The sequence below is a fragment of the Athene cunicularia genome, assembly GCF_003259725.1.
Source record: "Athene cunicularia isolate RWA chromosome 3 unlocalized genomic scaffold, athCun1 chr3_part1, whole genome shotgun sequence".
Lineage (NCBI taxonomy): Eukaryota > Metazoa > Chordata > Aves > Strigiformes > Strigidae > Athene > Athene cunicularia.
The window spans coordinates 118,377,435-118,405,198 of NW_020799097.1; positions in this window are offsets into that span (position 1 = coordinate 118,377,435).

The following is a 27,764-nucleotide window of genomic DNA, read 5'->3' on the forward strand; positions in this document are numbered from 1 at the left end:
ACCCTCTACAGCTCCCTGAAAGGAGGCTGCAGAGAGCTGGGGATGAGCCTCTTTAACCAAGTAATAAACGATCGGACAAGAGGGAATGGCCTCAAGCTGTGCCAGGGCAGGGTTAGACTGGCTCTTAGGAATCATTTCTTTCCAGAAGGGGGTTTTGGGCGTTGGAATGGGCTGCCCAGGGCAGGGGGGGGGAGTCCCCATCCCTGGAGGGGTTGAAGAGTCGGGTTGACCCAGCGCTGAGGGATCTGGTGGAGTTGGGAACTGTCAGTGTGAGGTTAATGGTAGGACTGGATAATCTTCAAGGTCTTTTACCAACCTAGATGATTCCATGATTCTGTCAGACAGCCTGACCTGTATTTTATAGGCCAGAGAACTTCATCAAGATTTCAGAACAACAAACCAGGCAGCCAGCTGTACAGAAATATGTGGGCAGGGAAAGTGGGAGCTGAGCTGTGAACAGTGAGTTTGGTTTGTTGTAAAATGCAGCAGGTACCCATGAGCCCGGCCGTTACACATCAGCACTTTATTTATCTGTTTGTTGCTGGCTGGAGGATTTCTGTTTGTAAACCAAGATCTTTAAGCAATAATTAAAAATGCACATTGGTCTGCTGTATATTAAAAAGTGGGTTATTTTATTTGCATGCATTCAGAACATGTCGTCATGCTCACCACTAATACCAGCCATGTGTATAATATTATGAAAAGAGAAGGAGGTGAAAGAGCCATATGCTGCCATGATCTTTGTTCCAAATCTTATGTTTGCAGATAACATCAACAGAAATGGATTATTTCTCAAAAAGAAACCAAACAAATCCAAGGTAGTTGAACACTTATGCTTATACTGGCTCCTAAATTCTGCCAGAAGCCTTCTTTAGCATCCTAAAGAAATACACTCCTCAAACTGCCCTTGCTCAGCTCATATGAAATTTACTCACATAGTGTAAGTTTATCTTACAACAAACCCCAGACAAGAGTTCCATTTTCAAGCTTCATCAATCATTAAACCACACAAGACTTAAAAAGTGTTTTTAGAGATCACCAGAAAGATATTTATATTTATGACATGTCATTCTTCAACCAAACTATCAGCTCTTTCTCAAGCAATCGCACAGGTAGGATTAGAGACACAAGATAAAATAAAAACAAAAGTATCTGGGAAACTCTTTTTCACTTATGCATGATGATAAACTAATCTCTGATTCGCTAAGTCATTGGAAATATTCACAGACATAACATAACCTTTACACTAATTTTAAAATGTCCCAAACAAGAGCTTAACTTCGTACCAATTTAGAAACACTATCTTTCATTGACCAGAGTTGGACAGCTTCCAACCAGACAAATATTTTTGAAAAATACTAGGATTGGAGCTCCAAGAGTTTATCCCTTCAAAATAATGCAGTTTGTCAGAAAGAGTGTCTGAAGCATGTATGCAACCTGTATTTTTTTCCTCCATCCCTCACCTAAAGCCTTCAGGAAAATTTTCCAGAGGACAGCTTTGACAGGGAAAGGGAACCAAGTGAAAGAAAAGGTTTCTGCAACTCTGGCTTCCCACATTACAGTGTTTGGAGACAGAAACCTTCTGAGCAGTTCTAAGGCATATGCTTAGAGACTTAATTTAAATTATGTAGTAAGACTGAACACGCAAAAAAAATGAATACTTGTGTATAGGATAATTTCATCCTTGATACATACAAATAAATCACCTATTTTACTACAGAACCTCTGAGTAGATTTAAAATAATCTACTGTCTTGAAATTTCCCATCCAACTGACAGTTTCCCCAACACGTATTATGCTGCGAACTCCCAGGTAACACGGAACAATTGCTGTGGCCTTTTCAGCAGGAAAAGGTGGGCAGAAGCAAACTCTTCTACAAAGTTCTCTTTGCTGCAGGACAGAAGACTTGGCCAGGCCCATGGTCAGCTCAGCCCCAGGAGCTTCACTTCGGCACTAAAATGTCCCTGTGCTTCCCTGGGGAGGGTCAGGAGGAAATAACCAGCTGGTACAGCCTGTGGTATCAAAGGTCTTAAAAAAAAAAAAAAAAATCTCCCAGCACAGAGACAAATTTCACCCCATGGTAAATCTACTTAGTAATATTGTCTTAAAAAAAATTGCACCAGTTTAGACCAGGCAACAGTCTGCCACCAGAGGTTTAAAAATCAACCTTTTTTTCAGGTGTATTGAATGATAAATGTGTGTGATGAAAATCTCTTAGACCTGATGCTTTGTTATAGTTAGTCAAATGATTTGTTATGAAGACATTGTCCAAAAACCAGAGGCTACCTTCTGTTCTTGGGTGGTTCTCCCTAGTTTCTAGGACTATATTTATTATTCTTAAGCATTCACTGCTCTGGTTTGGTCAAATAGTTTGAAACCTGTCTGGTACAAAATTATCGTGCCAAATAGCTGTGCTAGGTAGTATTCATTTCTCACCCCAGGCTAGATGGAGTTAACTTTTTAAAACAACAGACTGATAAATAGCAAATACTTATTTTCAATAAGGAATAGTAATTGTATTTCCTCTTGCAAAATGTTTGTCATCAGGGAACCATTCCCAGTAGTTAAAACAGACATTGATGCCTGCATGTCTAACTGGCACTACACCAGTTAGACTGCACTAACTGCACAACTGACACTGCTTTCCCCATTTCACCATAGGCTTTTCCCTATAGGTCTCAGCATTGTTATCTAAGTTCCTAGATAAATTTTGCCTTGTCCAAAGGTGGAAACACAACATACACCACACAAGCTCACTCAAGCCTTAGAGCTGTGCCAAAATAAAACAGCCCAGAAAGTTTTGATTCTTCTAGCCCTTGCAAATCTGTTTTGTATTTGAACTGCCATTTTACTGTAAAAACCCAAGTGCCTGTCCTCCATTAGAGTCTTTCCCCACTTCCATTTTAAGTGGTCATCATTAAATTAATTGAGATGTCATCAATATAAAGCTAAAACTCCTTTTGGGTTACTTGCCTTCCACCCCTTCCCTCTGGCCACCTTTGCAGTTTCCTGCAGTTACATATATTAAAAATGCTTTTTTCTCTCTTTTCTTTCTACCTGAGACTTGCACAGAATCAGGAAAGCTTTTCGTTCTCATCAGAGATTTGAATTTCCATCCTGCTTTCAATTTAGGGAACTCAATTTTCCAATGAGTAAACACACTGATGGAAAATTCCCAAGCAGTTCCAATAACCACACATACAGCGTTGACTAATTTATCAGGTAGCAAACTGTAAAGGAAGGGACTGTGCCCTTTGTAGACATCCATTCAAGAACAGCTGACTTCAGTGTTATTTATAAGGTCTAGAAAATAAAAATACAAGCAGAAATATGAGAATAAGTTACAGCCTTAAAAAAAAAAAAAAAAAAAAAAAAGGAATACAACAGAAGCAAAGTCCCCAAATGTTTGGATGTCAGAAAGAGAAGTAGCAAGAGCAATGCTACCGCCATCCATTTGCTCCCTGCATCTCTCTTTAGACCTCTCCAGCAGATTTTTTTTAATTCATTCCAGCAGCACCAGGGCACAGGTCATGTCCATCTGTGTCAATCCTGAGAATTCACGCTGTCGGATGTAAAACAGGGTGATGCATTGACTCTGAAACTAAAACATGGGAGCAGGTAGAAGAAGACTTTACATCTCATTGCCATTTTTCTGAGGAGCAGAGAGGATGAGGGACAAGGCAAGTCTTCTACCCACTCGCAGAGGGATGTGCCACAGACCATGGTTAGGCCGAGTGTAGTTACAATCCATCTGGCACTGCACTTTATTAATCAGATACGACAAATGAGATATACGATAAATATCTGAAAGATGGGACTGACATAAGGAGTTAAACCATGTGACAGTCAGGTCCAGGATTGCTGTGAATCAGAGGTTCAGTCCAAGTCACTTTTCTCTGGGCATTACAGGTATGCACAGAGAGATAACAGGTGCCAAGCATCACCCATGGTGCCTTTTGTTACAGATTTCAGATCCCTTTGCAGCTTTCAGCAAACATGGCACAGAGAAGGACAATTCTTGGCCAGAAAAATTCACACAAGAGCTTTCCTTGGACTCTCACTATGACACTAATGAGATACTTTCCTTAATACCTTATTCTGTGTCTTTCCCTAAAGCAAAGCAAGTCGCTTCTTTCCTTGAGTCACTGTTTCCTCAACCAGCAGCCACCCTTTCTCGCCCTCCCTCACACACACTGTCTGGAGGCAACTGGGAGCAGCCACCAAGCTTAAAGGGAATATGGTCCCTTAAATAGACACTGCATTTCAATGAGTCAGAGCCCTTTGGCACCCCATTGTGGAGCTAGGTAAGCAATTAGATAAAAATCCCCTCTCAATGATTATTCACTGTACCAGAGGCAAACAGGCCCCAGTTGCAGTTCATTTGTCCTACAGAGCAGTAAACTTTTAAACCTGAACTTGTCCCTGTATGGCATTCGGATGCAATGGCTTACCATTTTAAAAGGAATAAGTGCCTTAAAGAGAGCAAGTCCCAGCCAGTGATGGTTCCTAATAAATGCCATTTGATTTTTCCTCAAGAGTATTTCTTGGAAAATACTTCGCTTGCTTTGCTTCTAAGAAAAGTAATTTGCTAATGTTTGCCTGATCATAAAATTGATTTGACCTTCTGCAGATAATCTGACACGATGGCATGTTGCTGAGCCTTTTGAAGTGCATTAGGTTGTTCGTAGAGCAGGGCTTTCTCCTGGCCTCTTTGTGTCAGTGACAAACACTTCCACAGGTTTTGTAAAAATAACTTCAAGCAACTGATTAAAAAAAAAAAAAAAAGATTTGAAATTCCAATAGCATATGTAACAAATTGCAACAGGTGCAGGGAGGAACAAGCTTTTCGACCAGCTCTTCTTCTAATGCTCCATGTCTTGCAAACTATGGCTTCCCTTCTCCACAGTGTGGATGGCTGCTATAGAGTTCATTACATTCAGGTTTTTAATTAGAATTAGTTGCAGGTGGCAATATTTCATCTGTACCTGTTACGTCTTTGGAGAAACATCATGATGTAATTCAAGAATGAGCTGTACCAGTTAACTTGTACCCTGTTAATTTGGCAGGCATGTATGGGCTGATGAAGAAGCCATCAATCCTGATATGGGAAGAGGAGGAACCATACACACACAGGTTACCTGAGAGAAAAACCTCTTATAAATGGAAGAACATTTTCAAGGCTCCAGGTAGGAACTACTAGTAGCAGTCAAGTACAATTGAATATATGGTATTTTTCTGACAATATCTAGATGAGGGGGGATAGGTCTTTAAAATGTTTTAGCGAGTAAGGTTTTTTTATCCTTAAACATGTTTTTTAAAAGTTCAAAAACAAAGTCCTTGTTCATGGCCACTTCTCACCAGGGTTGGTCACTGACAGCTTAAAATTCATTTTCAAAGATGTTAGCTAATATTCTGGAAACCTCTTGCTGTCCCAGGCTGGACTTGTAATTAAGACTAACTGGGTAGCACAGAACTAACATGTGCAGAATCAGCTCTGCAAAGCCCCCACTGTCCCAGGGACCACCTGAGCTCCCTCCTCCTGGCATGGCTCTCATCAACAAAACACAATTCAGTAGCTGGCAGCACTGAGCCTTTATCAGGTGGCAGAAATTCTCCTCCTGGTTAGCTCTTCACACAGAAGCTACTGCTGCCTGAGCATTCACTGAAGGAGGTTTGATATCAGGGCTAGCTGTTGATAGGATAGAGGACTTGCTGATCAAGAATAACCTGATAATTAAAGCATGACTTTATTTATTTACATGTCATGTTCATTTATAGTTACTTACTTACATTATAAATTTGTTTGCCTTGCAAACAATATGATTTAGTTGCAAACTAAGTCTTCTCTGCAAGACTTGTCACCATTTGAAGGTGCTCCTCAGGCTTGTAAGAGCCTCAACACAGGCAACAGGCTCTGGCCTCGGGGAGGTGATGACTGGCTGGAGTCCCAATGTATTTTCCTTTCTTAGTGGAGAGAAGAATGAAAAAACAAAAACCAAAACCAAAACCAAAAAAAACAAACCAAAAAAGCTGTAAGAGCAGGCAGCTAAGCTCCCCTTCATGAAATAGCAGAAAAAGGAGGTATTTCTGCTTCTTTCACAGGTGATATGTATTAGATGTGGAGCATATCACAAAAGTAGATGGGTGAATAACCAAAAAATCTGCCACCTAACTCCCTGAACCACCAGTTCTACTATTACTCTCCACAAGCCCCTAGTCCAGATCCCAGCCAGCCTGCTCTGGGGGGAACCAGCACTTGTGGCCACCCTGCTAACCACCCGATGGCTGCTGGCTACCATTACTTTGTTTGTGTTTGAGGGGTGCAGTGCTCACTGGCACAGTGTGGGGGGAGCTCAGCTTGTGAGTGGGTCCCTTCCCGCTTGTGAGTGGGTCCCTTCCCCACCCAAGCCATCCTCCTGCTGTCCCCACAGCCCCTCTGCAAAAGGGCACTGGGGTAGGAGTAGGGGAGCAGTGCCTTAGGGTTGTTTGCTCCGGGAATTCAAAGCCCATAAAGACTGTGCTGAAGATTTTTTTATTTTTTTGACAGATTAATGTTCTCTTTTGCTATTGAATTAGTGGTTGAAACAGAGGCACTTTTCTGTTTGCAGCCCTCTGTGTTGCGGTCATCTTTTGCCCACTGAACTGTGCCCTGACTTCCCTGAAGAGAAGCCTGCAGCTCCTTGTGCCTCTGCTGAAGTCCAAAAACTGAGGGGGGACAGCATGCTCACAGCTGAGTTACATGCACATGACAGAGCTAACCAGCATCTCCTGCAACAGCAGTTCTTAGCTCTGCTGAGACAAGGAAAGCTGACCCAACAGGCAGGAAGATGCCTGGAGAGGCCTGGGAAAGCAGCCCAAAAGCAGCCTCCCGCCCCCTCCAGCACTCTGACACCTGAAGGACAGTGCCTTTTCACACCAGTGTGGCCCTGAGGAGTCCAGCCCAGGTCACAGCCACATGTAACCAGCTACCTGAGGGGTGAAACCAAACCAAATTTGGCTTGCGTTCCCTTAACTGGTAAATGATGTCCTGTTCTATTCTAAACAGCTGTAATACCACAGCTGTCAGCACTGGTGGATCACCAAATCACAGAATCATCTAGGTTGGAAAAGACCTTGAAGATCACCTAGTCCAACCATTAACCTAACATTGACCATTCAGTCTCACATCATACCAAGTGATGTGACCCAAATGTGCATTAAATAACTAACATAAATACAAAAAACCTTTTGTGGAGTCAGTCATTGGCTTTGAGTGGTGGGTGTTTACCCAGAGCTCAGTTGTGCCCTGCAAGCCACCAAAACCACTGGGAGAACCAAGGGACAGGCTCTCCTACCAAGGGGGCATGTGTGGTGTTTTACAGCCTGCTGCTATGTGAGCAAATCTTCCTCTGAGCTCTGCAGTCACAGCTCTAGCCAATTTAGATGAGTAGCAAACAAGACCAGTCAGCTCAGTCTTCAACACTGAGGCAAAGCATTTGCTGCTCTCCAGCATCTTGCTGGAATTTAAGAGGCACAGTAGTTGTTTTTAAAGGGCAAAACCAAGAATATCCAGTAGCTTGTTCATTGCTGGATCATCTCTCCCCAATTCCTGTATTCTCACTGCTGCAGTCTGTGATTGCTCTTGAATTACATTTACCCCAGCACATGGCTAGCAGAACAACTGAAAAGGCATATTCCCCAATGTCCCTGCTTGAGACAAAGTACCCAGAGCCTTGTGTGATTCACTGATCCAGACTTCAGGACCAGGAAGTGAGTGAAAGGAGTAGGACAGCAAATGGCATGGATCTCCAGGTGTTCACACTGGTTAGTCTAATGTTTTCTTGCTAAAGGGGAGAGGGTCCCTGGCTCTCCATCAAACACTACCTTCAGGTGTCTAGTTCTCAGTAGCATCTTTGCTTTGACCTTTGTGAGGTTTGGATCAGGGCCATAAAGCATGCTGCAGATGCTGTCTAGAACATATAGGTGAATATAGTCAATTCCCCCCACTGCAATGTGTTCACCAGCAGCTGCTGTAGCAGCAGAATCACACAATCATCTCAGTTGGAAAAGGCTTTGAATATCATCCAGTCCAACCATTAACCTTACACTGACAGATCCCAACTCCACCAGATCCCTCAGTGCTGGGTCAACCCAACTCTTCAACCCCTCCAGGGATGGGGACTCCACCACTGCCCTGGGCAGCCCGTTCCAATGCCCAACAACCCCTTCTGCAAAGAAATGCTTCCTAAGAGCCAGTCTAACCCTGCCCTGGTGCAGCTTGAGGCCATTCCTTCTTGTCTTATTGCTTGTTACTTGGGTCAAAAGACTCATCCCCAGCTCTCTGCACCTTCCTTTTAGGTAGCTGTAGAGGGCGATGAGGTCTCCCCTCAGCCTCCTCCAGACTAAACCCCCCCAGTTCCCTCAGCCGCTCTCCATCAGACCTGTGCTCCAGACTCTGCACCAGCTCCGTTGCCCTTCTCTGGACACGCTCGAGTCATTCAATGTCCTTTTTGTAGTGAGGGGCCCAAAACTGAACACAGTCATTGAGGTGCAGCCTCACCAGTGCCGAGTACAGGGGTCAGATCCCTTCCCTGTCCCTGCTGGCCACGCTATTGCGGACACAAGCCAGGATGCCATTGGCCTTCTTGGCCACCTGGGCACACTACTGGATCATGTTAATCCGGCTGTCAATCAACCCCCCCAGGTCTCTCTCTGACTGGCAGCTCTCCAGCCACTCCTCCCCAAGCCTGTAGCGCTGCTGGGAGCTGCTGTGACCAAAGTGCAGAACATGGCATTTGGCCTTATTGAAACCCCTCCAGCAGTGATACAGTGCAGGTGTGATGAGGGCGGGAATGCAGTAAAATAACAGTATGAATGAAGTCAGTAGAAACAATTGAACAGTCTCCCAATGTCTTTCAGCTGGGAAGGAAATCCACCAACTGCTACATGTTTATACTGTCATGCTTCAATGAAAAGATGCTACAGGAGGAGCATAGCTGGGTTTGGAAGTGACAAACTCCTGGCAGGGGAGGATTATGAGTGGTGACTCAATCACAGGACAATGAAAAACTGTGGATGAAGACAGAAAGCACCTCCTGAACCCTGAGACAGGTCTCCAACTCCCTTGAAAGTCCAATCTGTAAGGAAAAGAACACCGAGAAACTGAATTTTTGGGTTGTACAGTACAGTGCTGTACTGTACACAGATATGCACAGAGGGGAAAAAAACCCCCAACATCTGAGGTGAAATGAAATAAAGGAAGAACTCTGCTGGGAAGAAAAATGATAGGGCTTGCTTTTCATTATCTAAAGGCACAACTCAGAACTGTCCGATTGACGATAAGAGAAGTCACCCACCCATGGAGCTGGACCTAGAGAGGAAAAGGAAAGCTTTCAAAACAGCTTCTGTAAAATATTAAACCAGCTTAATATCAGGCTGGACTTAAAACAAACATTTTAATTCCAGAACATCAAAGCACTGGGAGAGAACACGCTAAAGCAGAAAATCCCTGAATAAAAAGCTTGAGGTTTTAGTCCTTACATATTTGGGAAGTAACCAGTTATATGAATAATGCCAAACCCATATATTCTGTAGAATGTCCCAGGAAAGGTTTTCTATAGCCAGAATTCCATTTTGAGCAAGAGTTGTCAGCTCCCTCAGGGCGTAATCCCATTCTGTGCACATAACCTTGTGCAATTTCAGCTAACAACCATTATTTTCTCCTCCAGACTACTGCAGAGGACTTGTGTGGGCTGCTACATGGCTACTGCTTTTTGCCCCAATGACCTTCACTCAAAGGATGACGCCTGCTTGTATACACAGCAGTATTCATGGTCTAAAATGAGAGACATTATGTGGGCAAAGCTCCTGAAAACTTCAGTGGAAGTTTTGCTTGCCCAAGGACTTGGGGATGGCCTACATTGTGTTTATAAAGCTTTCTAGATCATTGGGATACAGAGAACTAATGCATACAGGCATAAAATTATGACTGTGAGGTAATACCACCATGAGATAAATTATAATATAGCTGCACTTAAAAGTGTATTTAACACTGAAGTTACAGACTGCTGAAGCTGACTAAGGGTTCTCAATGCCCAGTTGCTTTTAATCTGAGCAGGAACAAGGGATTTGAATTCCTTAAATAGTCTTGAATGTTTCATCACTAATTCATAACAAATAAAATTAAAGTAACTTGCTCTTAAAATCTAAAAACCTAGCCAAAAGATTTTGCCAATATCTTCTGGGACATATTCCCCCAACCATACTGCCATTAAAATTAGAGATTTTCAGAAATCCCTGAAAATATTCCAAGTTTTGATGAAAATTTTCAGAAAAAACAATTCCACGTTTTTTAATAGATTGCTTTGATCCATTTAATTAAAAATGTAAGTAGGCTATAAGTCTAATCAAGAAAACAAACTTTAGTACCAAACCCTCTGTCCTACAACTCAGAACAGAAACAACTGATCATCCAAGATCTGTTCTTTCTCCCCAACCCCAACTGCAATGCTTCCATTTTTTAAACCTTTTTAAGAAGGTACAGAATTGTACTTTAAATGTAACAGTTTTGCATGGGCAGCACTGTAAAATTACCTCCTGAAAGAACCAAAATGTTGGTTGTGATGGAGAAACATAGGGAAGCTAGTTACGTGTACACATCTTTTCACCATTTGAAAATGTGTTAATAACAAATTGACGAGCCAATACTCTTCCTTCCTGGATGTCTGTATGCCTGCCAGAAGATACCAAGAAAACATCCCCTGGGTTAAATATTCTTCAGCATTGTGATTCTCTTACTGGCAGTCTTTCTCCATTTTATGGGGCACTTTTCTCCAGACTTTTCTCTCCTAAGTGGAGTTTAGCCACACACACAGCTCTGCTGAAGTCAGGGCCCAGTGTGCAAGTACTGTTCACCTCCACAGTGAATGCTGGGAGCTGTTTCAGACAGCTAAGGCCCCGAGGTGAGAAATTTCCCCATATGTGTATTCTAAGAAAAACATTCAGGGGAGGAGGAAGAGAGAGGAGAAGGCAGGAGAACAATATAATAATGGTTACTGTAATGGGATTTGCTATTCTTGTCATTAGTTTATAATCTATATAAACATTTACTGAACCCTCTTATGTGCTTTCCACAATCAAGTCACTTTATATTTAGCTTAACACTCATAAGCCACAGTTAGCATCATCTGCATCTCTGCCAGCCACTTCTGCAACAACAGCAGCCAGGACTGAGATTTCTCACAGCTAGAAACCCAGCCATGCAAAAGTGACCTCCTCAGCCACACGCCATAGTGCTGGATATACCAAACACATGCTGTGGAGAAGATGGGTCTCAGGATCTGTGGGACTTGCTCTATATGACAAAGTTTATTTCATAGGTTCTGTGCTCCAAGGCACCGATTGCATCAGACTCATAAATGGAGCCATGTGTGCTTCTCACCTGCACTGGAGACGACCCAACACTTCTAAAGATTTGCAGATCACACACAGTTGGATCCTGTGCTTCTCACACAGTTTTTCCATGAAGGAATGAGCAATTAGCAGTCCCTGTTTTGGGAGTTCATCGATGAATACTGAAGATATGAAAAAAAAAGATACAAAAGCACACGTGTACAGAGGGACAAGGCACAATTGGTGGCAGGGTGGGGCAGCACCAGTCCCACAGGGGCCACCGTGATGAGGTGGGTGGTGCCACAGTGGCTTTGTTGGGTTTTGCCCTAGAACAGTTGTATTTGTTATTTCATACCATGGCATTTATGATATATTATTGGTATTATACCACAGAATATACCATATGTTCTAAGGAGCCACGGGCCCCTCTTACAATCCTTATTCTTTAGCTTTATTTTAGGCAGAGAGAAAGAGAAAGATTGCTTTAAGTTTTGCTTTCATCTCTCTAAATGGATAGTGCTAAAAGCATGTAAAAACATCCTATTGGTGTAACAGTATAAAGCTAATTTTAAAGGGCTTATATATGGCTTTGAAATAAGCTGAGAGAATCTCCAAAATGACAACTGCAAGGAGAGGGGGAAAAAGAAAATCTACTAAAGGCAGCTTTCCCTGCAAAATGGCCCTCCCTATTGTGGATCTTGAGGGGAAGGGGGGCACTTTCCCTATCCAAAAGCCCGTCCCCATGACCTCATCACAGGGGAAGCTGTCCCATTTATAGATGCTGGTTTGTGTTGCTGTAACAGGATATGCCACAGGCAGCATCTGTCCAAGGAGCCCAGATATCATGTTCCAAAACACAGGAACTCTGTAATGTGTAGTCTCAAGATTAGTTTGCTATAATGCATCTAATTTATTTTGGTATTTCCTAGGGACAAAAAAAAACCCCAACCAATAACAACTACAAGCGATGCTGTTGCATTAGCTGTGAAAAACATGAAAAAATACAACCAAAAGAAATATGTCTTTTGGGTAGATGGTTTTAGTGGTGTTTTTTTGTTTGTTTTTTTGTTTGTGTTTTTTTTTTTAAATAAGAAAACACCCACAATTTTCCATTGTGCCACTTGGATGCACTTTGCACTGTACAGTATCACAGGTCAACTCATGCCCAAGGCAAAGCCTGAAATCCATTTCTCATTGGAGCTTCAAGATCACCACGACACAAACATATTCAGACTGACCCAAATACTGATAACTCAGCAAAACAGAAAAAGTGATATGCTTCTAATTGGAATTCAAATAAGAACAATCCTATCCTGCCTAGGGCCACGCCAGAGCAACAAACCTCAAACACTGATCAAAACCTTAAATATCCACTGCTGTGGCTGAATCTTTGTGTTCAGAGTAGGAGTCTCCAACTCCTTTGCCTCTTTTCCAGCTGATGCAAGAACCTACCCCCCTTTATAGATGGCACAGTTAAACTGATAGGAGGCCCAAAGCATGCCAGAGGGAAAAGAGAAATCTCCAGTGTCCTTGGAAACCATTTATGTGCCAGACAAGCTTTGGGTAATTCTAGGGCTTATCTCACAATATTTAACTCTAACATCTCCATCAAGGCTTACATACAGGCCTCAACATTTTCAAGAGTCTGGCTGAGTTTGGATTTTGGAAACTGAGGTCAAGCCCATCAGGTGTGGGTTATCCCATCAATTAGTTCTCCTAATGAGTAGAATTCAAGGGAACTGCTCTCTCTGGAATTTGTCTATAAAGTGAGTCCAGAAGCTGAGCAAAAGTCAGTTACTCTCATTGTTCCATATTTGTAGTACTCTTTTTGAATGCAAAAATGCATTTTCTTAGTCAAAAGACTAATAAGGGCTCTATGATAAATAAATAAAGGAATGAAGCAAGAAGTAGCTCGCTTAAAATGTCCTGGTAGATTTTAATATCTCTTTTCTTAAAAATAAACAAGTGACTAGCTGAAGAGAAGTCTTGACTCCTGCAGGTAACAGTAAAAAGAGCTTTCAAAGAGAAGACAATCACAATGATTACAGTATCACATGTGAAGTGAAATACCACGTGCCCATTTCCTACTTGCACATTTAATGGAGCTGTTCTGTGCAGACAGCTGTAAGGAAGAAATTACTTTTGAGTAAAAATAAAAGGTGAGTTGAGAATCCAGAAATTAACTAGAGGGGAAAAAAATATGCAAAACATTAAGCAGACTCTGTGAAGATGTGTAGATAAAAGGAAGAAGAACCCAAATGCTAGCAACAATAATAGTGTTCTGTGGAGCATTAAATGCTGAAAATATCTGTACAGTCAACTTGTCTGCAGTACATAAGGCTGACATCTGCTGTTTGGAGAGCTGTAAGAAGCCTGCTCCTCATGACTTCCCTCTATCTCCCCCTGAAACCACCACATTTAGGGGCTGAGGCAAAGTGGGATAAAATCAACACCTTTTAGCTAACATACTAATTAACAATTGAGTTTCAATTTAGATATTGTGATTTATTAGTTGCTTTGCTCCTACTCTGCTCCTCTCTGTGCTTACACATTTAATACTTCTCATTGAGTAAGTGGAAAACCTTTGGATATCTATAGCTGTATTGCTGAGAGGGCAAGATTCCATTTCCATCAATACCAGATTATTGGCACTGACTTAAATTAATCTGGATTTATGCTCGTTGGTTAGTATAAATTAACCCTAGCAGAATCAGATGTCTAGAAGGGATTTCCAGAGGTCATTTAGTCTGTCCATCCACCTGTGCAAAGGAAGACTTGCAGAGGTCTACCTTATTTCCAAAGTGTCAGAAACTCATTTGTCCCAGGGAATCTGCTCCAGTTCTTCACACTCCCTTAGGATCAGATTAATTACTAAAAATAAAGTGCCTTAATTATTCCTTGAAGTAGTTTAGCCCACAGCTTCTTAACTGCCAGGGTGAGGAAGACTAAATCATTCCCCTTTTCCTTTGCAGCTGCTGACAATGTTTTGTAAGAAATTTAGTCTCCCCCTCAGTCTCCCTCTCCTGAGGATGAAACCCCCTCAATCTTTCCTGGCAGATCAAGTCTTCTAGACCTTTGATCAGTCTTACTGCTTTCCTTTTCATACTCAGCCATTGTCCAGCCCAGTCTTGAAGTACACTGGCCAAAAGTAAGCACTGTGCTCCTGCTTGCTGGCACAGAGCTGACTGCAAGGATTATGGCACTTGCCATAGTGGCAATGGTCCTGCTCATACAGCTGATGTGCCTTTTCTGCAACAGCGTGGCATTGTTTATTCATGATCCACTTGTGAGCCATCAAAATCTTCCATCCTTATTGATAAATCAACTACACACATAGTGGTTGTTCCCCAGCATGTTGTAACTATATAATAACCTAGATTAAGAGTTTATTGTGACACATAACTCTATATTCAGCAGAGGCATAATGCACCGTCCCAGCTGAATCTCAGGCTGGTTTTGTGTTTTTACCACAACTGTAGCTTGCAAAGATCATACTGAAATCTCATTCTGCCCAGTGTGCTCACAACCTCTTCCAACACAGTGTTAGCAGCAATTTAAATTGCAACCCCTCTCTTCCATCAGCCAGATCACATATGAAAATGCAAGACGTGCATGAAACAGCCCCCTCAAGAACCTCCCTCAAAAATGTCCTTCTATCTGTTTTCCAACCAGTTTTGCACCCAGGTATTTTTCAACCATGACATTCTTATAAAAGTGGATGTGAAGCAGCTCCAAAATTCAAACCAATCTCGGGGTGTTGCCTGAGAAATTAGATTGGTTTAAATCTCCTGCATCTCAAAAAAGTCTATGCTGCCTGATATTCATCCCCTCATTTTCTTCTAGGCGCTCACAGATATTTTGTTTGGTTATTTGTTTCAGTGCTTTTCAAGGAACTGAAGCTAAGCTGACAGGTCTATAATTCTAGACCTGCTTGTTAGCACCACTTTTATACCCATGAGCTGAAACCCTCACACAGTACTCCTGGGCTCTGCTCCAACAGACCACTTTAGCACATATTTAATTGCAAGAGTGAGAGACGTCTGTGGCTGTAGAGGGGATGAGTCACATGCTTAATGTTACTCATGTGTTTGGATATTCTTTTAGTTCCTAAGAATGGAAAAATTAAGAAAAAATCCCACCAAACTCAAGCGAAACGAAGATTTTTTTAATACAATGCTTATGACTTTAAGGATGTAAATGCCAAAAAATATTAAACATTTATATCCATGGATGAGTGAGAAGCAGGAATCATTCTCTGTAACCCTGTGATCATCTCCGCTATGATGACTTCTTTTGCTATTGTGCTGCTTTATTACTTAGTTTTGTCACATCTTTCTCAAAACTCCCTTAATACCTGTAACATTATTCTTCCAGCAAGTTTTTAAGCCTTATTAGTCCTTTTTTCTAGAGAATTAATGAATTGATTAGATGTCACTTAGTCTTCCATGAACTGCTATCGACACCTCTCATAACAGCATTCTGTGCATTTCAAGTGTACCTTTATGCTTCTGAAGGACAAAGTACTGACTGCTTCTGGAGACCTAGACTAATCTCACTCCTAGGTCAGCTCTGCCCTGATCAGTTCAAGCCAACAAAGCTATTAAATCCCACACTCCCCATCTCCCAACTTTAGGATTACCTGTAGCAATATCCCTGGAGTGAACAGCATATTAAAAATGGTCAAACACACAATAGTGGGGCTCAACAGGAGTCCTCTGCTACTCTCCATCCTCTCCTTCAACCTCAGAAAGCCTTTGCTGATCTTCAAGTCAGGCATTTAGCTTCAACACAGCCCTGGATCTGACTGATGCTGCTTTATCAAATGAACCGTTGACACCTGTTGAGCTGCCTATGAGCTTGACTCTCTGCAGGGATAATCACTCAACTCTGCTCCATGGCATTGCCAGTCCAGTGGCTAATTACCATGTGAACAGAGTCACCAGGATAACCAGGTTATGAGCCTCTGTGCCTAACTGCCCTCTATGCTTTGTTCCACTTAGCTTCCTGTTTCTATCACTGCTTGTCGCTTGCATCTGAGCCCAGGATGTACATGGCCATCCAGGCTTTCTTCCATACCTCTTCTAGCTAATTCACAGAATTACAGAATCGTCAAGGTTGGAAAAGACCTGGAAGATCATCCAGTCCAACCATTAACCTCACACTGACCATTCCCAACTCCACCAGATCCCTCAGTGCTGGGTCAACCCAAATCTTCAACCCCTCCAGGGATGGGGACTCCACCCCTGCCCTGGGCAGCCCATTCCAACCCCCACAACCCCTTCTGGAAAGAAATGCTTCCTAAGAGCCAGCCTGACCCTGCCCTGGCACAGCTTGAGGCCATTCCCTCTTGTCTTATCGCTTGTTACTTGATTCAAGAGACTCATCCCCAGCTCTCTGCACCCTCCTTTCAGGGAGCTGTAGAGGGTGATGAGGTCTCCCCTCAGCCTCCTCTTCTCCAGACTAAACCCCTCCAGTTCCCTCAGCCGCTCCCCATCAGACCCGTGCTCCAGACTCTGCACCAGCTCCTTTGCCCTTCTGTGGACACGCTCGAGTCATTCTAGGGCCTTTTTGGAGTGAGGGGCCCAAAACTGAACACAGTCATTGAGGTGTGGCCTATTCCTTCATTCCCTCTACACATATCATTTCCCCAGATCAGCAGAGACCTCAAAGAACACTGCTTATCCCAGACTAAATTTATCTTATGCATACAGAACTGGGGAGGAATTCCAGCTAGCAGAGCTCTCTTGCAAGCTAATTATTCTTCAAAGAAGTTTTAGGCAGTCCCAGGGAGCATCTAACTATTGATTTTCTACTCTGTATAATTTCCCTGTAAAATGTAATCATTCTCCTCCTGTCTCATGCTGTCACTTGTCTCTCAGAACAACCTGGAAACAGTAAAAGAATGGAATGGAGGGCACCAAGAGGGGCACGGTCAAAAAAAAAAAAAAGTCTGTGTACAAGCAGAATCTGTAAAAGCAAACCCAAGAAATGTATATAGACCTTTTTTAATATTCATCAGCCAGTGTACTGCATAACTGAAACCCAAATGTAACTGTTATGAAAATTCAGGCTAGAAGGAAATCAAATGGAGACAGCATTCTAAGGACTCACATTTCAGTTTCTCATTTCTGGGTTTCTAGCATAAATGTACCACAGAGGGAAATGTTACTGAATATATAGGTTGCTTACAAATAGCTACATTTGTATATAAATTCACCTCTTAAAAAAAAAAAAAAAAGAGAGAAAATAACTTGGCAATAAGAGACTCCAAGGAACTCCTAGTATAAATCTTATTGCTAACGCATTATTTTATGGAACAACAAAATAAAATTGGATTTGAGACCAGCAAATCTAAAAACCCTGTTGTGCAATATGAAGCTGGGTTTCTTTTCTTTGGCTTCCGGTACACAACATGCTCGATGCATGATTAACTTCCTGAACATTAGGAATGCCTTTTGACTTCAAAAAGTTAGCACCTTTAAATTTACTTGCACCCTGAATACTGAGTATTTAAGCAGATGCTGACTTCTGTGCTGGTGCTTGTTTCCTCTGTTTGCTATAAAATCCAGCCTACTTAAGGACATCGTTGAATAATTCTTTGAGTCTGCCTAGTCAATCTGCCCTGTGAGGGATGGGAAGTCTCTAGAGGGGCAAGAACCACTTTTATTATAATAAGGAAGATAAGGGGTTGTCAGGAGAGAACAGGGAAAGCAGGTTGGGCATAGAGCAGTACCACAGCCCACATCCGTGCTGACAAAACTCTGTTATGTAACTGAAAGCCACTCCCTGAGTGCTTTTAAACAGGAGAGGACTGCACAAAGCCAGTTAGTTCAAGAAGCTGCATTTGGGTCTCTGTTGACCTCTGCCAAGTCTCTGCTCTTCCCTTGTAGTATGGGCATTACAGGGTAAAGAACCGATTTTGACTTCTTCCATGCCTAAGATTAAAACCCTGCAGGACTAGGGACAAATGTTGGTTCTGAGGCTGTACTGCCCAAACTTGAGCCTATTTTAACCAGGTTTTGCCAGCCTTGGATGTCAAATGACAGTTCAGAAGGGGAAGAGAAATGCTTTGGAAAATAGAATACACAAATACAGTTCGTAGTGGGGAGTTTTTTCCCTAATTTTCTTCAGAAACTTTCAAGTCCTTCCCATATCCCTTAGGAAAATAAATTCTTATCAGAAGCTATTTAATGAAAGGAAAGAAAAAAACCCAAACCATTATCAACTCAAAGAAAAAAAAGTAGCTCAGGAAATTTAGGTAAAGTGTGTCCCATTGCTGCTGCTGCCAGGCAAAGCTGGTGCTCAGCAGACAGCTTCTTTTGTGTGTCAACACTTAGCTATTCATCCTGGCATTCATTATTTAACAGCCTTCATGTGACATATAGCTTTCAGAAACATGATATTCTTTAACAACCCAGATAAGAACTCAGCTTTGAAATGGTTTAGATTCTTACTGATCTGAAAGGACGACTGTGCGGAGATCCCCGTGCACTGTCAGAGTGATGCCACTGGACTCTGCTAGAAAGGAAGCTGATTTTGGATGTTTCAGCACAGAACCGAGCCATTCTGTGGCATGTTGTCTGAATTTGAGTCAAATTCGTGTTCCCTACTCTTCTGGCACCATTGGAAATCTGCCAAAAATATAAAAAACAAATGCCAAAGGAAGGGAGTGGCCAAAATCCTCATGTAAAGGTTATCATTAAAACCTTAAATGGGAACTTCCAAATCCAAGTGCTTCAAGCTATGCTCTGAGCTCCTCATAAGGAGCATTGAAAATGACTCAGTTTAGCGTGGCTCCGAGCAGCTGGAGTCCTGTCAGGAGGCCTTGAACATTCACTGCGCTGATCCAAAGCATCTCCCTTTCATTCGGGGCCCCATTCAAAAAGTGGGCATTTGCACGATGGCAAGAACAAAGCAGAAGGACCTAAGCAAAACCCGGTCCTTTAGGATTTAAAATACATCTATTTTCACTTTCCCAGCATGAAGAGCACTTTATTCTACACCTTTGGGCACCTGCATGCCAAGAGATGAGGGCAAGATGCACAGATGCTGCAAGCCAATGGAGAAGATAAGCTGGGAAGGATCCAAGCTTCACCCAGGAGCAGAATGACATTTCAGAACATTATGCTTGGGAGGGTGCCAGTCCAAATGATCTCCTACGCGCTGCCTAGGCTGGAAAAATGAGCCCCCATATTTCTGTAATAGAGCAGTTACAATTTCTTATCAGTGATACAACCATTAGAGGAGGCAAAGATCCTGAGTCAGAGAAACTGCTCAGCTGAGGGGTACGGGTAAACGCACAGCTTCTGAAAAATGGGTCCTGCATTTTCTCATAGAAGTAGGACTATATGAGAAAGCAGAGAAAAGGGGTTAGAAACTGCCCTGAAGAATAACATTTACATCCTGTTATCTACGAAGACCTAGTCCTGCCAACCATGTACTCCCACTGAACCCAGAAACAGGCCTTACATGCTGTCTCACTGAAGGGCCAAGAAGGTAACCCTGTGCAGTTGCTCAGAGACAGCATGCTTGACAGCATTTCTGGCATTCAGCTGGAGACTGAATGAAATCAGAGAAGCCAAGCCTTTTTTTCTGCAGGCTTTCACATTCCAGACCTATCGATTAATTCCTTCTGCATAATGGAATGAGGTTTGGGACCAGGTGCAGGTGGGTGAGTAGTAGCTGCTCTCTCTGAATCCTTCTCTGCGAGGCTCAAATTGCATCAATTTTGGGCTTAGCAGCAAATTTCAGTATCTCCGTTTCTTCTATTAAAAGCTTCTCCACTGTCTACAATACCTCTTCTCTTGCACCCCTCCAGCTCTACCATGGAGTTGACTTTTGACTTCTATTTAAAAAAAATTAAAACCTTCCCATATTTCCATCCTCTGGTCTTTGGGTTTTTTGAGGGAGGGGAAGGTATTAAGCTTGTCCTGCACATGGAGCAACTCAGGATTGTAAGTGAGGAAACCAGGCTTCTCTGTCACACTTGGTCTCTGATTTGCCCTGTGCCCTTAGGCCACTTCTCCTCTACTTCCTTACCCATCCTTGTGCCCCAGCTGGCACATTGCTAAGGACAGGTAAATGATACTCCATATAAAATGGTAAAGTTTAATTTCCACAGAGTTATTTCTAGTAGGAATTGGTGTCAAAATTACTCCAGTTCAGACCAACTGGCAAATTATGTGTCACATTCTGGGCTGTCCTTGAAGAAACAAGCACAAGGGCAAAAGGACCTTAAACCACCAGTCCTCTGATTTATGCCCTTAGCTAGTGAGAGATGACAGTAAAATTATCCACACCTTCACCTGTAGCAGCATGAATTCCTTAGGACAGCATTTTGCAGGCTGGCAGACCTGGGTGCTTATCCAGCAGACTGATGGCTGTGGCTGGTCATCGCCTAAAAACACAATCTGTCCTTCATGTGAATGTTACTTTAGAAAGATGGAGCCATCTGGGGTTATTCAGTTGCCAACCTCACCCAGGTTTTTGTCCAGGATGAACGAACACATGTCCTTCTGAAGTCTGTAAATTGATGGCACCAAGGAGCAGAGAAGAGAGATACTGCTCTATGCTAAATCAGAGAAAGAGCAGCACCCTCCTGTGCTCCTGTACATTTATTGCACTGCAAACTCAGAGCTCTTTTACTGCTAATCAGCACAAAGTATTTTTGGCCGTCTGTTTCCTAGGTCTCTTCCATCGCATCCCCCCTCCACACTCGGTGTTTTCAGGGATGTAACTTTTCCGTCACCCCTCTAAAATATCCCAGCTTATCTGGTTTCTCTGTGGCATTTCCGTGCCTGTCAGTGTGTCTTGCCCACTTCCCACCCCTCCAGACCCCGTAGCGCAGGTGAGAGCTGGCACATCTGCACGGCATGATCCAAACATTAAATCTTGTGCAGCGTGTGCTGAGCTGAGGCTGCAGAGCAGAGGCTGCTTTTGGCTGCAGAGGGAAGGTGGCACATGTACGGGATAATCCTCTTCTTCCTCAAATCCCATTTTACTACTGCACAGGCTGCCATCTCGTGGGCATTGTCTGGCACATGCATTTTCCTGGAAATAACAACTCCCAAGTTCAAATTACACGGTACTGTCAATATTCTGCTCTGCTGATCTAAGCAAACTGCAAAGCTTCAGGTCCCTGGATTTGGAAGATTATAGAGGAGCAGAGATGATGGCGTTCAGTGCGTAACGTGGTTGGTGGGATGGATTTTCCATAAAAATAACAGCTTGAACAGGCAAATCTATAGGTGCTGGTGTGGAACACTAAAGTCAGAAACAGCAAACTCAGTGTATTTGTTATACAAAAGCTAAACCCCTGCTGCCTATGTCACCATTTGAGCTCCAGGCTACTGCTGTTCTGTCATTGCATCAATATGGAGTGCAATCGGGCATTCAAAAGTAACGGAAATCTTTGCATTGACTTCAGAAAATTTTGGCTCCAATCCAGAAGTGAGACAATCAGAACCAGCTTAAAAACTGCTAATGGACTTTGGTGCTTTTCATGAGAGCACCCTGTCCTCACAGGGGTAAGCTACTCCCTCAGAAAGGAGAGAAGGTTCTGGTATTTTCTTACCAATCTTTCAGGATATAACAACTTGAGTCAGAATTCACATTTCGACCTCTTGCATTGTGAGAATTTGCAGTGAAATCAATGTAAATGTGCCTCTGCTTTTTCAGGTACTTATTATATAATATTAATCAAAATTCTGAGTGGGATATTTAGGGCTTGGGTAAAATTCTTTTATAATATTCCTAATGCTAATGCTGGATCAATTTATCACCATTGAACTGGCTCTTTATCTACTTTGACACCACTGGAACTTCCCAACAGTCCAGCAGTGTAAGGGCTTTGCATCACACTGAGATTCTCAGAAAGAGACTGTGTTCAGATACACACTCTTTTTCAAACTGAATTAACTTTTAACCAGAGAGAAATCCTAGTCTCATAATGTTGTGCCTCTTTTTCAGTAACCCTCAAATTCAAAACAGTTTATATGATGAATCCTATTATGTCTGCACTGCATGACTAAGGTGAAAATATGTGCTAGAGGAAACCACTTTGATTTTAGCACTTTCTAGCTCTGGTCACCAGGAAGAGAAGGAAACTTGATCTCCCCTCATCCTTATCCTCCACCTCCACTTGAAGCTCTCAATTTGCTATGCTGCAGTAACCCTTCCATGACAGAAATGGGTATTAGTCTGTGTGGAGAAGCAGTCTAAGCATTTTTACTCCCTTTGTGTCATTTTGCAGTAGCATTTTCAAGTCAGAGTCACCCAATATTTGTCTTGCAAGTTAGAAATGTAACAAACCAGTGTTTAATGTTTTGCTTGTTTCTGGAATGTAATAACTGGAAGGTATAGGGTAGGGACACGGTGTAGTTGGGAACTGTCAGTGTGAGATTAATGGTTGGACTGATCTTCAAGGTCTTTTCCAACCTAGACGATTCTGTGAATCTGTCTTTTCACTTTCCACACCGTCCATGCACAAGGCATACACCAGCTGAACCATGACATATCTGTCGCTGAGCCAGAGATGTTCCAGTTTAAAGAGGATCAGTCACTTCAGGTTAGAGGAGAAGGCAGATTTTCCCACTTCTAAGAGAATTTCCCTCCCATCTCCCTTTCTTTGTTTGCTAATACTCCAATACTATCAGAAAGCGCTTAATCATAGGGATTCAATGAAATAACTTGTGACAAATGGAAGACTTCATCTCTGGAATAGACTGGACATTGTACACAGTGACAAATGATTGAAAATATTTCATTGGTAGAGATATTCCTGCCTTGCCCTTTAAAAGGAAGCCATCTTCCTTTTATGACACACTGAGAGATACACGTGGCATCCTAAATCTGTTTTGTCAACTGAGTTCAGGGTTTTTAAAAATATGCAATAAGATTTCAATACAGCTCATCACATTATACAGAACGAAACATCCTTCTTAGTCTTCAAAGACTTGATATTCCCCATGCACAGCCCACATGCAACTGCTCCTGTCTAATTACATGCAACGACAGCCTTCAGTTGGCTCCTTTCCTTTGATAGCACAGCAGAGCTTTCAGTGGCTGAGTCCTGAACTAGGACGCACAGCTTGCCAGCTCTAAAAACTGCAAGCATTTCTGTTCAGAATGTCTCTGGCTGTCTAACTGCACCAAAAATACACTGTTTTAATTTTCTTCCTGGAAAGCTAGTTTTTCCAGTCGTGAAATGCTTGCATGCAAGAAGCAGATCCCATTTCAGCTTTTTTGGGTAGTTGCAGTAAGTGGTGTCTAATGTTCTAATGCATGTTAGCATCAGAAGGCAAGAATGTATTTTACTAAACTTCAATCCAGATGGGCTGGTCAAGGTAAGTTTCAGGTTTCTTTCTGTTAGATAAGCATAATTTTCACTGTACCAGTATCAAAAAGTCCTAGCTAAGGTCAGCAGGATGCTATGGTATTCACTGTACAATAGCAAGAGGCAAGATGAATGGTCTGGTGTCTAGCTGACAAGACACAACGGGTGGCAAAGAGATGAGTCATGTTCATGGTTCCTGTGGGTCAGAAATCCTGATCCTGCCCCCTGGAAGCCATGAAACTGGCTTCAAAAGCGTAAGAACGTTAAACAAAATAGGGCTCCGTGTTTATAATTTCCTAGGTTTGCTTGGTTATTAGGAGCTTTTATGAGGCACTCTATTACATTCTCAGCATTTTTCTGAAGCTTTGGCAAAGAGACACCTCACACCAAAAATGACTCCTGTAAAACCAAGGATGGCTCTGCAGTTACCTGAAAAGACATCCGTTTCATCTTTCCTTCAGAAAATAAAAATAATAATGATTTCCACGTGATGCTGGAGAGTTGCAGCTGTAAGACATCAAATATCATTACTCTTCCTACCCACTACTGAGAGTGGGTACCACTGAGCATGACAGATGGTAAATTTTGAGACAGTTCCAGTTTGCAATAAGACTGCTAAGAGGAGTAGAGGGATGCGGGGCTGAGAGAACAGGAGCAAGAGAATGGGTAAAATAAACAGAGGTGAGTAGCATAGGAGGCAAAAAGATAAGAAGGAGATAGAGGGCAGAGAAAAGTTACATTGCCTCCTCCCCTCCCTTGTATCTTGATTTCTACCAGAGTTATGCTGGACAAAGATCTGTGCTTAAATGTCTTGTAGCAAGCTCTGCTCCTCACAGCCACTGACCCTCTCCTCAGGAACTGGTAAAAAGCAGATATTTCTCCCCTGAAGTCAAACTGGAAGTCCTGGGTGCACCAGAGGAGGACAGCCCATCCCAGTTCTCCTTTATCATGGCCCTTTCTGGCCACTGCCCAAGAACAAACTGACAGTCCTTTAGAAATGCACTCTGTTTTGAGGGTAGGGACAACGTGGCAACACTTCCCTGCTCATCAAAAAGGTTACAGCACCATTTTTTCCATTTTGCTTTGAAGCAATAACTAATAGAGTTAGTAAGATCTGAGCAGTACTTTTTTCTAAGAGGAGCCTAATCTTAAATACCTTAAATTCATAGTTTGGCAATTCTGGAAATGACCTGATTTTCCAAGGTGTGCAAGAACTGCAGCCACTGTGGTCCTCAGGAATGCAGCATACCTGCTTATCTAATCACATAAGAAGAGATTGTGATGCCTCTGAAAATCCTGTTCTTCAGTTTTTAACTGTAGCAACTTGTTTTTCACACTGAGAAACTTATTGGGTGACCTAGAGGAAAACCTTAAGCGTAAGCTTCACAGGTTGCCATTCCCAGAAAGGCTCTCAGAAGGAGTGGAAGATTCCTAAGAATGTTCTAGGTGCAGACTTGTCCAAAACCTCATGGGTACCAACCTCTAAGCATCTTCCATTTCCTCATCTACTTCCTCAAAATCCAGACCTTTGCTTAAACTTGCTACAGGTAAACCACAACTGACTTGAATTACAGAAGAGGTAGAACACATTAAGACAAAGATAAAAACGTAGTGAGTTTTTAATTAAAATGAGTTCTAAAGATGAAAAGGGAATTTCAGAAACTACAAAAAACAGAGACATAAATTCAATATGAATATTAACACATATACAAGTGCATGGGTGTGTGTATAGACACATGTATATTTTTGAATCAGGAACAGAATTAATATAAATCAGAGGAATGTCATTCCAACAAATAGAGAAATTCTACTGGAAATACTCTGTGCTTTAGACCTAAGTGGCCTCATTTACTGGACTAGGTGGTCATGAAGTTGTTTCTAACTGTGAGGGATACAGTTCTAATCCATAACTTTCAGATTAAATTATTCTGTTGCTCTGACAACATACTGCTCCTGTTCTCAGACAGGAGCATGTCACATTTGTGTGACACATTTTTAATATCTTTTGAAGTTTATTTGGAATAGAGACAGCATAAGATTCAGGGGTTAGTTGGGTCACCTTTTATTCTATGGGAGAATGGTTTTGTCACTGCCTATGATCTCTGTGCTGTTAATGGGACACGAAAGCTGAGAGAGTAGAGACTGGCAGACGTGGAGGAGAGGTGGGTAGGAGGCATGGAGGAGGTGAATCTGGAAACCCTCCCTATCTTTTTATGCCAGAGGGAACCAGACAGGGAAGCTGGCTGGAGGACAGGCTGTTATCAACTCTTACGATTTTGAGGGTTGCATAATATTTTTTAAATGCAAAGACAAAGCTTTGTGACTCATGTAGTTGCAGAAGATAGAGTGATCTTTTGAAGGCTAAAAAAGGGCAGCATCTCCCAGTGTGATGGAGCGTGCTCAAACAAATCTTACTGAGGACGAGCGTCTGGATATCCTCTTTTGGGTTTAACCATTCCACTTCCTACTGTGTCTTCCAGCAGCAAAGCATAACCTCCTTTTCCAAGACACCTGATACTTTAAATCCTATTATGCTATGACTACAGGAGACCTGAGTAGTGCAGAAGAGAGAGCACTGACCAATTAAAAGCTAAAACAAATCTAGACAGATGGGCGGACGACAAAAGACATGAGTACCTGGGCCCATGGAAAAGAGATTTAAACAATAACTAATCCCTTTCTCCTTAGAATGTCATTCAGAACACTCTGTGGGTTCAGAGGGATCCCCACACAAACACGAAACACAGCTGACTGCAGGGACCAGGGCCATTTCTGGAGACACATGGACATCAGGGAGCCACCAGTTCTGAAACTCCTCTGCCACAACCAGGTACAGGGCCTGTTTAAGACTACTACATGTGAACAAGGCTGACCGTGGAGCTACAGTGACGCAAATTTGGCAAATATTTAGGACAGTGCATTAAGTCCTGCTGCTTCCTCTGTTGCTGTGTATATGTCAGTGAATGACTCCGGCCCCTTTGTATTTTTCACAAGCCAATTTTAAATCACAATTAATAAAGGCATCTGGTTCTTTCAACCATTTCATTTTACTCAGAGGAGGCAGACATGACATACTATCCCTTCCAGCAGCTGCTTGGAGAGTTTCTCAGACGAAAGAAAGGGCAGAGAATACACTGCCTAATCAAATTTCTCCTGTAATCTTAGCTTGCAGGGATCTTTGTTCAGCAGTGTAAAACTGTCCTTTTAGCTTACAAGAAACAGACCTTTTTCTCCACCAAGGAGTGTTTATAGGCACCCTTGATATAACATAGCAGACACAGACTGGGGCCATAAGGAACCCACATCAATTTAATGCTGTAACATTACGTAAAACAACTATAATAGAATAACATGGCTGTATTAGAAAGCACAGTTTCATGGATCTAGAAACACTCATGATGCTTTCATTTCATACCCTGTGGCCAGTCTGTAGTGATGGGGCTGTGTGAAACCCAGGTGAGTGGAGAGTTTAAACTCTCCATGGTACGTTCAGCACTGGGTTTTGGCAAAACCCAGCTCCCTTTTGACCGCCCAGCTCCAGCTGCCAGGCCACCGAATGATGCTTCACAGCCTGTGCTATCCTTTTCCAAACAAGCCACAAGAAGCACGGGGGGAAAGAGGACCCTCTCCCTGGTGGGGAGAGACCCGTACCAAGCCCCGGGCTTCACCAGAATGCTGGCACTCCTGCCTGCCGCTGCTCAGAGGGGCCGGGGACCAGCCAGAGCTGGGCCCCAGACCCCCACCAGCCTGTGGTGTTATCTGAAAGGCAGATGCATGCCCGGAGTGCAATAAACGAATTTTAACATGCTCAGTAAAGGTATTTATGTAGGCCTGGGTGCTCGGTGGACTTCGCCACAAATCAAGCACACCAACAGCAGGTTTTCACCCTCCTTTTATAGACAAAAATCAGACATTAGTACTTTTCCAAACATGCCTGTCAGTTACTGATCAGTTAGTGATTAACATACAATTACAATACCTCTTACATAATGCTTCTACTACTACACATGCTCGGGGGAAGGGGCTTAACCTGGGCAGGGGTCTTTTTGACCCGGAGGGG